Consider the following 11,739-nt stretch of genomic DNA (forward strand, 5'->3'; position numbering starts at 1 on the left):
ATGCAGGTGATAATCCGTCCACTGACAAATCTATCAACCTGATTATGATACATAAACATATGCTACAATTGGGGATCTGTGAGGGGAAGGGTTAAAATCATCAAGGTTGTGACCACACTCAAGTGATCAAGTGGGGTTTCAAAATAAAGCCAGTGACCACAAGCCACAATAAATTAAACTAGAGACAACAAAGCACAAGTTAACTAACCCTAATTTATAATTTATACTAGACTGCTCATGAATATATTGTAACATCATTGGTGACAGTTATGCCAGTAATATTGTATATATAAATTTAAAGCCCGCAGATGTGACAGACATAACAAGTATTTATCATATTTGGAAAATACTTCACATACTGTATATCAGTGTTTCTCAACCTTGGCAACTTGAAGATGTCTGGACTTCAAGTCCCAGAATTCCCCAGCCAGCGAATGCTGGCTGGGGAATTCTGGGTGTTGAAGTCCAGACATCTTCAAGTTGCCAAGGTTGAGAAACACTGCTGTATATATAATATGTGTCTCAGTAAATGTGTTTTTGGAAATTAAAAGAGAAGCCATAGCTGTCCTGTTGTTGGCCCTCACTCCAATCCTTTCAATGCCTCGTTTACCCTTAATCTCCACATCACCACAACTTTTGAAAACTTCTGCTTTTTCAACTCCATCATTCCATCTGATCTACAAACCCTCATTTAATTTCCCTTGAAAATTAAGGAGGATGCTACTATCTCTAACCTATGTCAGTTGTCATGAAAGGAATCTCTTTCCTTTAGCCTTCCTTGCCTAACCCCCTTCTTACCAATTTATCCCAAAGTGAGTTAATACCACAATTTCCTAAATAGACATATGAGTAATGTGTAGACAACATTTCGATATATATTTTTCCGATCCAAGGAAAAGTGATGGAACAATTGAGAGAAAGATACTCTAATATTAATTTCGGAGAAAGAATGTGCTTTCAGACAAGAAATTCTGGCATTAGTGTCTGCTTCCAAGAGCAAGTAGAAGAAAGAAAACATGGAAAGGGAATTCTTCAGAGGGAGCCAGGAAAGATATCTCCATCTTTGGGACTAAATATGATCACTTTTTCCATGATAGTCTGATTTGGCATCTTCATGAAACCCACAAAATTAGACATTTATTTTCATATAGGAAATAGAAAGAAGTCCAGACTCATAACTAAATTCCAGAAGAAGAGGAAGCATTGTCAAATATGTTTTGGATCATGATTAACTTATATCCCATGGAGTTCAAGTATTAATACATCTGCATCCAGCCCCTGATTTAATGACTGTATTAAAATTAAATAAAATGTACCAGATTGGCCTATTGCTTAGGCAATTGATTTAGCATCAGTTCCAAAACTAGCCAGCCAATTATGAATTATTACAAGCCTTTCTTATATCCCACATGGAAATAGTTTGACATTTTCCACACTAGGATTAAAAGATGCAAGTCATCTGCATTATACTGTATGTATATGATTATATTGTTGAAACAAGTGCTATTTAGCAGTTCAGTTTTGTTAAGTGAATTCTATGTGTAAGTTTGTTTCTGGCAAAGGATATATTTTTATGAAAATAATGGCAGTAAAGGTTTGCTAATTAAAAACAATACCGTAGAATAAAGGTAGAAATATAGCACCTGTTGTACTTTAAATTGTTATTTAATCTATGTTTCATAACCAATATATTTAAGCCATCTTTGGTAAAAGGGTTAACATTAGTACTCCAGCGATAGCCAACATGCAGTGAACTGGAGAATTCAACACAGCATCTGCATCATTTTGTATGATAAATCACGTGAGGAAACCATTTCTTTCATTCTGAATGAGTGAGGAATCATAAAACAGTTCTTGTTATTCTGAATGTTTCTCATCTCTTCTTAGATATCTCTGAAGATTCTTAGTATTTAATTTAAAGCTGTTTTATCTTAATTTAAAATGGATTTTTAAAAAAGTTTTAATAATCTGGATGAGCAGTGAGTGGCATGGTGGTATGAAGATGCTTGCCATCCATTTAGAAAGTTGAGAGTTCAAACCTAGGCAGCAGCAGATGTTTCTCTATCAGGGCACAGACAGAAAATATCTGCTGTGAGCTCCACATAGGTGTCAGGAAGGCATCCAGCCAGTAAATGCTCAGCTCCCTTCAGTTGCCTAACTGCATCCCAAATAAAAGAATTAAAGAGTTGTAAAAAGATAAATTGGATGAGTAATCCTTTTGAATGTTATTTAGGACAAATAAATAATCTTCCCAAAGAATATTCTGTGATGCTGTAAACCCAAGGACCAATTTTCCATGACTATACAAACAATGTTAGCCTCCATGGATTTGGGTGAGAATATTATATAATTTTTATGAGTGACTGACAGGCACAACATCCGGTAAAACATAATATTGTATAAATCATAACATGACACAAATTATTCATGTAATATAGTGGGGTGAAGAGGCTTAAAAGTTTAGTAAACCATAACATGAAAAACAACATTCATAATTTGCCCCAGAGTCAAAACCACATTTGAGTGTTGCATAATTAAAACTAGTTCTACCTAAAACATAACCAAAAAAGAAACCAAAAAGAAAATCAGATAATTGAAGAAAACATATCTCACAATCAAAACGAACAACCACATCAAATGTACATATTACCAACTTACCCCAGGGCCTGGGAAAAAGCCAGGTGTTTTTTTTTTTTTAAGAACATGCAAAAGCTTGCAAGGTAAGGATGATCTTCAGGAATTCTATTCTATAGGACAAGTACTGCAACAGAGAAAATGTGCGTCCTGGGTCCATTTGGATATAAAGCCTGCCCACTTTGTCATATCTTACAAGGCGGGCATAAATCACAGGATAGTAAGTTTAGATAGCAAGGTTCTACACCATGAAGAGATTTATAGATGCTAACCAGTTACTTGAATTGCACCTGTGAGTAACCAATAAGCATGTGTAGCAGAGATATTACAGGGATATACTTAGACGTGCCTATAATTGATTTGACTACTGCATACTGGACCACCTGTAGTTCCAAATGGTTTCAATGTAAAGTCCATTAGAGTAAACTATATGTGAAGTGACCATGAGAAAGGACTACTTGTCCAGGGAAGGCAGTGCTGGGTTCTAGATCTCATTGCAACTGTACCAGTTGCAATGGGGCCGGCACCCTCCACACAAATGTGCGCAGTGCGCGCATGCATCTTACTGTCAAGTGATGTCTCTGCGATGCTCCAGCTGCTCAGCGGAGCATTGTGCAGGTGCTGTACGTGCCATGCGTGTGCATGGAAGCACCAAAGAGTTTAAAGACAGGTAAGGAGTGAGGGTGGGTGGGTGGCCCTCCAGAGCACTGTACCAGAACGGTACCCAGGGCTCTGGGTAGGCTCTGGTACGCCCATACTGGGGCATACCACCTGCAACCCACCACTGAGGGAAGGGCACAATTAGCACATCAGAGAAAACTATGCAAAGGCCATTGTGGCCTCAAGTACAATCCCATTCAGAACTAAAGATGGAAAATTTCCAGGAACACAATAGCTATTGTTATTTTGATGTTAGAGCCAGTCTTCGGCATCAAACCCAAACTGCCTCCAGGCATTATAACATGACTTCATCTGAATCACTACCTATTTCTATATAAATAGCTGGCCTCCTAAATGAAGGATATTCTGCTTCCTTTCTTGGATTCATTCAGCTTTTATGAGATCCCAATAGTTAAATAGAGTTTACTGGTGAGATGACATACAATAAGGATCCCACAATCTGTAAGCAGAGAGAAGATGGCCAGCCAACTGAGCTCCTATGTGAGCTGCAGAAGAAGAAATCTATCTGCCTAGGACCTCATGAAGGATGGCCAAAGCTGGATAGTTCTGGTGGTGAGGAGAAATAGAAGGGGGGTGTTCTCTTGAAAGTTTTCCTTTCCTCCCACTTTTGCCCACAGATGAGAGATGCCAGTGATGTGTAAAAGTTGTTATCATATCATTGGTTCTTACAGCCACTTTCCAGACGGCCAATGGATGAGAGAGATCAGGAAAAGATATGAGAGGAAAAATCAATGGCATGAAAGAACCAACTGTGGAACTACAGAAGGCGGTTGCTCAGATGATTGCAAGTTGGGCAATACTGAAGATACATAGTCTGACACCACCTAAACTAAATATCCTCTAGACTAGGTAATTTTAATAAAATGTACACGATCCTGAAATCATCCAACTTGGAAACACTTTGACTAGCAATAAAGAACCTGTATTTTCAACTGTGACCTATAGTGATTCAAAGCCAGTCCAATTGTTTCATAAGGTGAATCAGATAGGATCCATGCTTCAGTGAATTTAATCAGATTTTGGGGTCCTTGGTAATCTCTGAGCTTCATGGTTTTGTTGCAGGTGTTTCATTACCCAAACTAGGTAACATCACCTGTGCTAATGCTAAAATGTCTGCAAAAAATACCAACCAAGCTCAGAGAGCACCAAGGACCCCTCATTTCAACTCTGAATTGCAAATATTCTCCTTTATAGATTCATCAGATTACCTCTATGACCAGAACTGATTCATTTAAATGAATTAATATCTTATTGAACACATTTAATTGATTTTATGATTATAAGCTTGGTGAAAAAGGGATTTTTATTTTATTTTATTGTTTTAATGATAACATTGCTGCTTTGCCTTGAAGTGTAATTTGGCAATTTGCAAATGTTTTAAGGTTTTGTTGAATAAATTGAAAAGTGGATAATAATTCTTAGCTTCTTTTGCTGAAAGTTATTAACTGCATCCTAGATTATTGTCCATAATCAGAAATGTAGCAATTTCATAAGAAGATAACATAGAAAAGATACCATGGAAAATAAGGTACACAGAACCAACAAGGCAATATGTGATAGACTAAGGCACATTATTTTCAGCCACTTAACCGGGAGCCTCTTGTTATAAGAACATTATATCTTAATAATTAGCATACATTTTTATTATCCTGTGTTGTTTTCTTATATAAATGTCTATTCTGTCTATTCAGAAATTTCAGAAGTGATTATTGGAGCACTCTGTTTGATATAAACCGTAAGTACTGTATGCTAAGGTAAAAGATCCCCTCGCACATACATGCTAGTCATTCCCAACTCTAGGGGGCATCTCAGTTTCAAAGCCAAATAGGCAGCGCTGTACGAAGATATCTCCATAGTCATATGACCGGCATGACTAAACGCCAAAGGCGCACAAAACATTGTTACCTTCCCATCAAAGGTGGGTCCTATTTTTCTACTTGCATTTTTTACATGCTTTTGAACTGCTAGGTTGGCAGAAGCTGGGACAAGTAAAGGGAGCTATCTTTCTGCTCGACAAGCTCAGCGTCTTAGCCACTGAGCCACCACATCCTTCAGTCTTAGTCACTGAGCCACTGTATGCTACCCACAGCTTTACCATGCAAGTCTCTGACTAACCAGTGCCTGTTACCATCACTATCTTCATAATCACAAGGCTTTGCTGAGTTCATAAAAAGAACACTTTTTAAGCAGACTAGGTAGAGGTTATGTCTCATTAAACCGTTTCAATAATTCATTGTGGTAAATTCAATATGTCCTCCAAACAATCCTCCTTCTCTAAAGCATATTACTTTGGATATAGCAATTTCAGCCAAGCCACTTTAATTTATACTTTCTATCTTTGCGAGAAGGAGTTTCACATAAAATTGCTTCCCATTTGAAAATAGCCTATGTTTTGTCAGTTGCTCAAGCAGCCTCAACACACAGCATGCCATTTGTATTAATTAGGGCACCATGTGGATAACCATGCTTCACCAGGTAGTATTTGCTCGTTTCCTTCATTACAAAAGAATTTAGGCTGAATCCAACATGATAATGAACAAAAACAAAAAGACATCAAACCTTTTCTGAAAGTGACCATAGTCCTTGGTTTATATATCTACTATATACATTAGTATACTTTCAGGGAAAGACTGGAATTACAGTCCCAAAATATCTCCAGGCTCCTGGATTATAGAAGGCACATATATGAAGGATTTCTTTCACCAGCATGAATGTCAGTAGACTTTCTGTGTAATCCTTATTGCACAGTGATATTTTTCAGTAAATATCACATTATACAGTAATCTTTGACCTAGTTATCAGATTGTACATGAAGAGCTATTTGTTTAAACAATGTAAAAATTAAAGATCATGATGCCATTTTGTTCACCACTTATCCTCTGCTACACATTTAGTTTTCAGGTTTGTATAGTTTACACCCTACATCTGTTTCAGAAGTTGTTAAAAACATGGAGTTAGGGAGGGTGCTGAGTGTTTCTTAGTTTTCTGTTGATTTTGGTTATGTTTGATTGCTTTGTTCTGCCAAGTATTTTTATTGTTTGGTCTTGAAGTATTGCAAGCCAACCAGAATCTTTTGGCAGATGGGTAGTTTTCTAGATCTAATCTCCATCCATCCATCCATCCATCCATCCATCCATCCATCCATTCATCCACCCACCCACCCACCCATCGTAAGGTTTTTTTTAAAAAACAACAACAACAAATGATTCATTTAAAAGTGAGATTCAACTTATATCAGAAGACCATGTAGATGCCAAGAAGAATGGCCTTGAAATATAGTGGGAAAGTTCACTACCAGGGCAATGTCAGGGAAACATGGCTCAATCCCATTCCAAGAAACTTGAGAAAATAACCTCAGACTGGTCTCTCTCTAATTCTCACAAAGCTGTATGATTCTGTTAGTATATCAGTTTCAATACAATTAGTCTTAAAGCATATGGTGTTGGTTTCTTAATCTGCTTTAACCTAAAGGACTCAACCCGTTTCAATGCATTTTTACTGGATTGGATTTTATTTCCATTCTTGGAGTCTAGAATTTGCGCAGTATTTTTTCCCATTATTTTGATTCTTTGTTGTGAACTTTAAGGTATTTGACACTTGTCCTCCAATAACATCAGCTCCCGAAAATATGCCTCTCAACTCAACCTACCTCTTGGGTAGTTGTGGACAAAAATACAAGGAAATACTATGTGTGCAGCCTTGAACTTCTGAATGAAATATGGAACAATCTTACATAAATAATATGGTAAAATTAAAATTGATTAAATAGCTCCTTTGGATAGGTATATACCCTATATATTCTTTATTTTGTAAGCAAAACAACACTTCATAAAGCAATTTTCCCAATTTTATAGAAATTGATACAGTAATCTTATAAAATTTAACTTTTCTATTTGGGGAAAAATATGATTCATACTGTTAGCATTTTCTTAAGTGTGGCACCCTCATGACAAATTTAAATAGATTGGAATAAATTTCCCAATGAAATTAAAATAATAAAAGAAAATAAATGTATTTGTGCACCATTGCTTTGTTCCATTTTTTTAATGACTTCCCAGTGTAGTTAACTGCTGTGGGATTTTCAGGCAGGCCACTATCTGAGTACTAATTACTTAATTTCTGAGATAAACAGCTATTGTGTAGCTGCTAGTTAATGGACCTTAGAAAGGATGCAACTATTCAAGATATATACAACTGGTAACAATAGGCTACATATAGCAAACCATCTTCCAGTTTGAAGACTTGTCCACCCCTTTGAGGATAGACTTATCAGCGAACAAATTAAGTTTCTCTTTATCACCATAATGAATGGCATGGTACCTTCTTTGCAACACTTGGAGTTCGAGAGATCAAGTTCAAGACCAGGAGCACATCATAGCAATACAAAAGTCCAGAACAGGACAAGTTCAAGACTATCTACTATGCCTGAGGAATCCAGAATTAGCCAAGTATGATACAAACACACAGGTATTTTTTATCCTCTGCCCTGCCCCATATAGATGCATTTATTATGGTCTAAATCAAATGCCAACTTAAACTCAGAGTATCAATATTATCAACACTATCTGGATTTTACCTGTGAGGCAGAAATGCCGTTCATCCACACATGCTCAAATGTGACCTCAGAAACAATTTGAAGAAATCTACAAGTTTGCAGAGAACACTGCCTATAAATACATGGCAGATGTTTGCTAAGTTAATTATTTAAGCATGGTTGGAGCACATTAATATTTAGGTGAGGGATTACTAGTCTCTCACAATCTATCCCAGATCTGTTGAGTAGTCTGGAAAATAGAAAAAAGTTCAAGGCGACAGCAATGGAAAATCATCATTTTTTTGTATTGAGAATAATTACACACATTTTAAATCTATATTGTACTGTTGTTAATAAAGCCACATGGGCTTGTCATTGAAGCCACTAGCAGTCACATGCAAATTTATTTACTGTATTTTTCAGACTATAAGACACTCTGGACTAGCATTTGGGGAGGAAAACAAGAAAAAAATCTGCCTCTGTCTTGGCCTCCCAGCAATTTTCCGCCTTGCAGCAAAGAGCAAACAGCCTGGTCAGCTTCAGCACAGCCTGATTTAGCACAAGCAGCTGATTGGCAGTTCAAATCGCCTCCTGGAATGCCCCCTATCAGCTGTTCCAGGCTGCAGGGATTGCCACCACCCATTGCCATATCACCACCCATTGCTGCTGCCACCTATCGCCGCCTTCACATGTCCCATTTTAGGCCTCTGCATGCCCCTTTTTCAGCCCATTCCAGGTGGTGGCAATTGCCACCACTGCCTAGCCCCACCTCCTGGAACAGGCAAAAAAACGAGACACATGGAGCCAAAAATGGGGCATGCGGAGGTGGTGATAGGTGGAGGTGGCAATGGACAGTGATGATCCCCACAGCCTGGAACAGCTGATAGGCGGTATTCTGGGAGGCAGATCCAAAACCGCCTATCAACTGCTTGTGCTAAATCAGGCGGTTGGACAGAGCTTTGGCAGCATTCACTCTATAAAACACACAACCATTTCCTCCTACTTTTGGGGAGGAAATAGTGCGTCTTATATACCAAAAAATATGGTATATACCTTTCACGTTTCAAGAGGGCTAGAATCATATTAAGATTCAATCAATTTAGGATATATTCAAGTTTAAACTACCCAAAGAAAAGTATAATCTTCTTCATTCTGGATAGAAGAAAAATGATACCTTGATATTGTACAAAACTTGGTTTATAAGAAAAGTCTTATAAACTCAATATCTTAAAGTCTCAAAGTTTTCTCTTTGGAGATTAAAAAAGGTCAGGGTTGAGATATTATGAAAAGCCTTGAGCGATTTCAATCTCACATCATATACGTATATTGGATAACAAATATGGTTGTTTGAATATATGTAACATGGCATTTAAACCTAATTGTCTGATATTTTACAATGAAATTAAATAGGGGTATTCTAATTCTTTATACAAATTGGATTTTATTTTACATATTGCCAAAAAAAAAAAAAAAAAGCAAAACTGCTTAATGAATTCTTTTTTCTGAACCCTTTAATGATTATCTAGGGCAGAGATGTAAGATCCATGTTACTGAACTACACTTTTCAATATTGCTCACTGTTACTTGTGTTGGTAGAGTGCCATAGGTTAAGCAGTATAAAGCTTTTCACACCTTAGGGTTCCATAAGAACTTGCTGGGTTCCATGACAAAATATAGAAGAAGGAAAAAAGGAGAAATTCACTTCAAAGCAGCCAATGTTCCATCACTAGCATTTTACCTCTTGAGCAAGGCTTCTGATAATAATAACATTATTATTACATGAAACAACATTTTCCTATTCCGGTGGTGGATGAAAATGCCAAATCCAGTCTAAACATATGGCTTCAACCAACCATCATAATATCAGTAAATAGAAAATAGAATGACTGCGGCAAAAGTCAGCAAAGATAGTACTAATAGTAATAAATGCCCTGGATGCAATGCCAAAACATCTGGAGCACCACTTGACATTGACCAAATCACTATCCGTCAATGACAAAAGGGAGTTTTACTTGGAAACTTACATCCTTGCATCCTATAGTGATACTTTTAAAAACTATTGAACAAAATCTGCCTATTTCAGGTGGATAAAAATGTCAAATTCAGTCTAAACATCTGACTGATTATGCAATGGACCATAACAATAATTTATAAAATAATCCAATGCTTGAAAAAGTTTTGAAATCTTTGATCTAGAAGGCTAGGCAATGCTTCCCCTGATATGGACTTTAAGAAGACCCTACATTCACAATAGAATACTGATGTCATAACTTCAGTATGTGTTTGGCTAGGACTTAAAATTTATAATTGATGCTAACATATCACATGATGGAAACTGCACCATAATACATAATCCCTGATTTGATTAGTCTTGATTCTAACTTCAACTGATGTAAATTTTCTCCCTCATTTGCATACTTCTCCCATTTCTTCTAGCCGTTTTTTTATGTATCTACAAATCTTAGTGTTAACTGAGGCAGAATGTGTTATACATACACATGGGGAAAATGAATATTTTATCTTAAGTGAAATAGAAACAACAATTGGTATAAAGCACTGTGTTGAAGCAATGAAAACACTCTCATTAAAGTAAAATGGAGATAACCTATACTAAGGAAATAGCTTTTAAAAGAAAAATGTCAGCTATGAACAAAAACAGGTTTTTCATCTAACTGTGTTTTTGATTGTGATTTTTGTTCATGCACTCCCAGGAAAACTAATCTCAGATTTCTAAAACCTATTGAAAATATGCAGATATTTAGGTAAATAATTAATTGCAAACATGCCAAAAGATAATATGAGTTAATGCATGTTTAAGAAGACCAGGCTCAGGTTTTTAAAGCTGTCAGTTTCAAAACAATAGACAAAACTACATAAAATAGAACATTTGACCAGAAATGTTTCCAAATTTCCAGTTATGCCAATTGGAAGGGAGAGCAGAATAGTCATTTTTAGTCCCTTAGGCTTAACTGTTGTCCTGTTATGGTGAGGAGTAATTACATTTCAGCATAACTTTCTGTTTTCAGAAATGATTTCTACAAAGCTGCTTTATAAAAAGCAGAAGAAAACTGTTTTTTTCCAGAGTTTATGAAAATGGTCACAGTGGCAGCAAAACCTACTGTTGATCTACTTCCACTTCTTTCAATACTAGAACATTAGGTACAAACTCTAGCAATTTAAATAAAAATTCTGAAGATTAATAAAACCATTATTGGTGACCTTTATCAGTGATCATCATATGCATATAGGACTGCATTCTTTCATTATATCTAGGTGCTTTACTTTGATGCTGGATGAGTTTGCTGAAGTACTGTCCTTTTAAAACAATCCTGATTCTTCAGAGAAGAATCTGAAGAACCCAACCTTGGATTCACACTTTAAGTAAAATCTCTGAAGTACAAGGTTAAGATACAATTTTTTTTCCTTTTGAGACCTAAAATCAATGCAGAACTAAACTGCTAAACTCTTTGAATTGTCTATTTGTGTATGCAAAAGATGCAGTAATCCTAAAGATGTTTGCTTTGCTTCTGTGAATTAAAATTTATATGTACTGGCATTAGGAAGCATTCCTTACTTTATGATGATAAGATGCAGCTCCCTGAAACCTTAAAGCTCTTCATACAATAATGTGGATTGTAATTCAGGGCAAACTTTTTTAAAGGTTTGGCAGATGTGCATTCTGTACTTTTATTTTTTTGATGTTGATGCTACCAACTGCAAATGACTTTAAGTCTTATTTCAGACAATTTCAAAGGCTGTATTGACAAAACTGAGACATAAAATAAATAAACATTAAATGTCTCTACTGCCTGGAATTTTAGGAATACATGAAGATTAAAATTGCAAATTCTATTACAGTAATGTCCTATTAAAAATCCATAAGCTGATAG

The sequence above is a fragment of the Thamnophis sirtalis genome, unplaced genomic scaffold, assembly GCF_051295495.1.
Source record: "Thamnophis sirtalis isolate CommonGarterSnake01/CBP01778 unplaced genomic scaffold, rThaSir2_p1.2 scaffold_2, whole genome shotgun sequence".
In the NCBI taxonomy this organism is placed as follows: domain Eukaryota; kingdom Metazoa; phylum Chordata; class Lepidosauria; order Squamata; family Natricidae; genus Thamnophis; species Thamnophis sirtalis.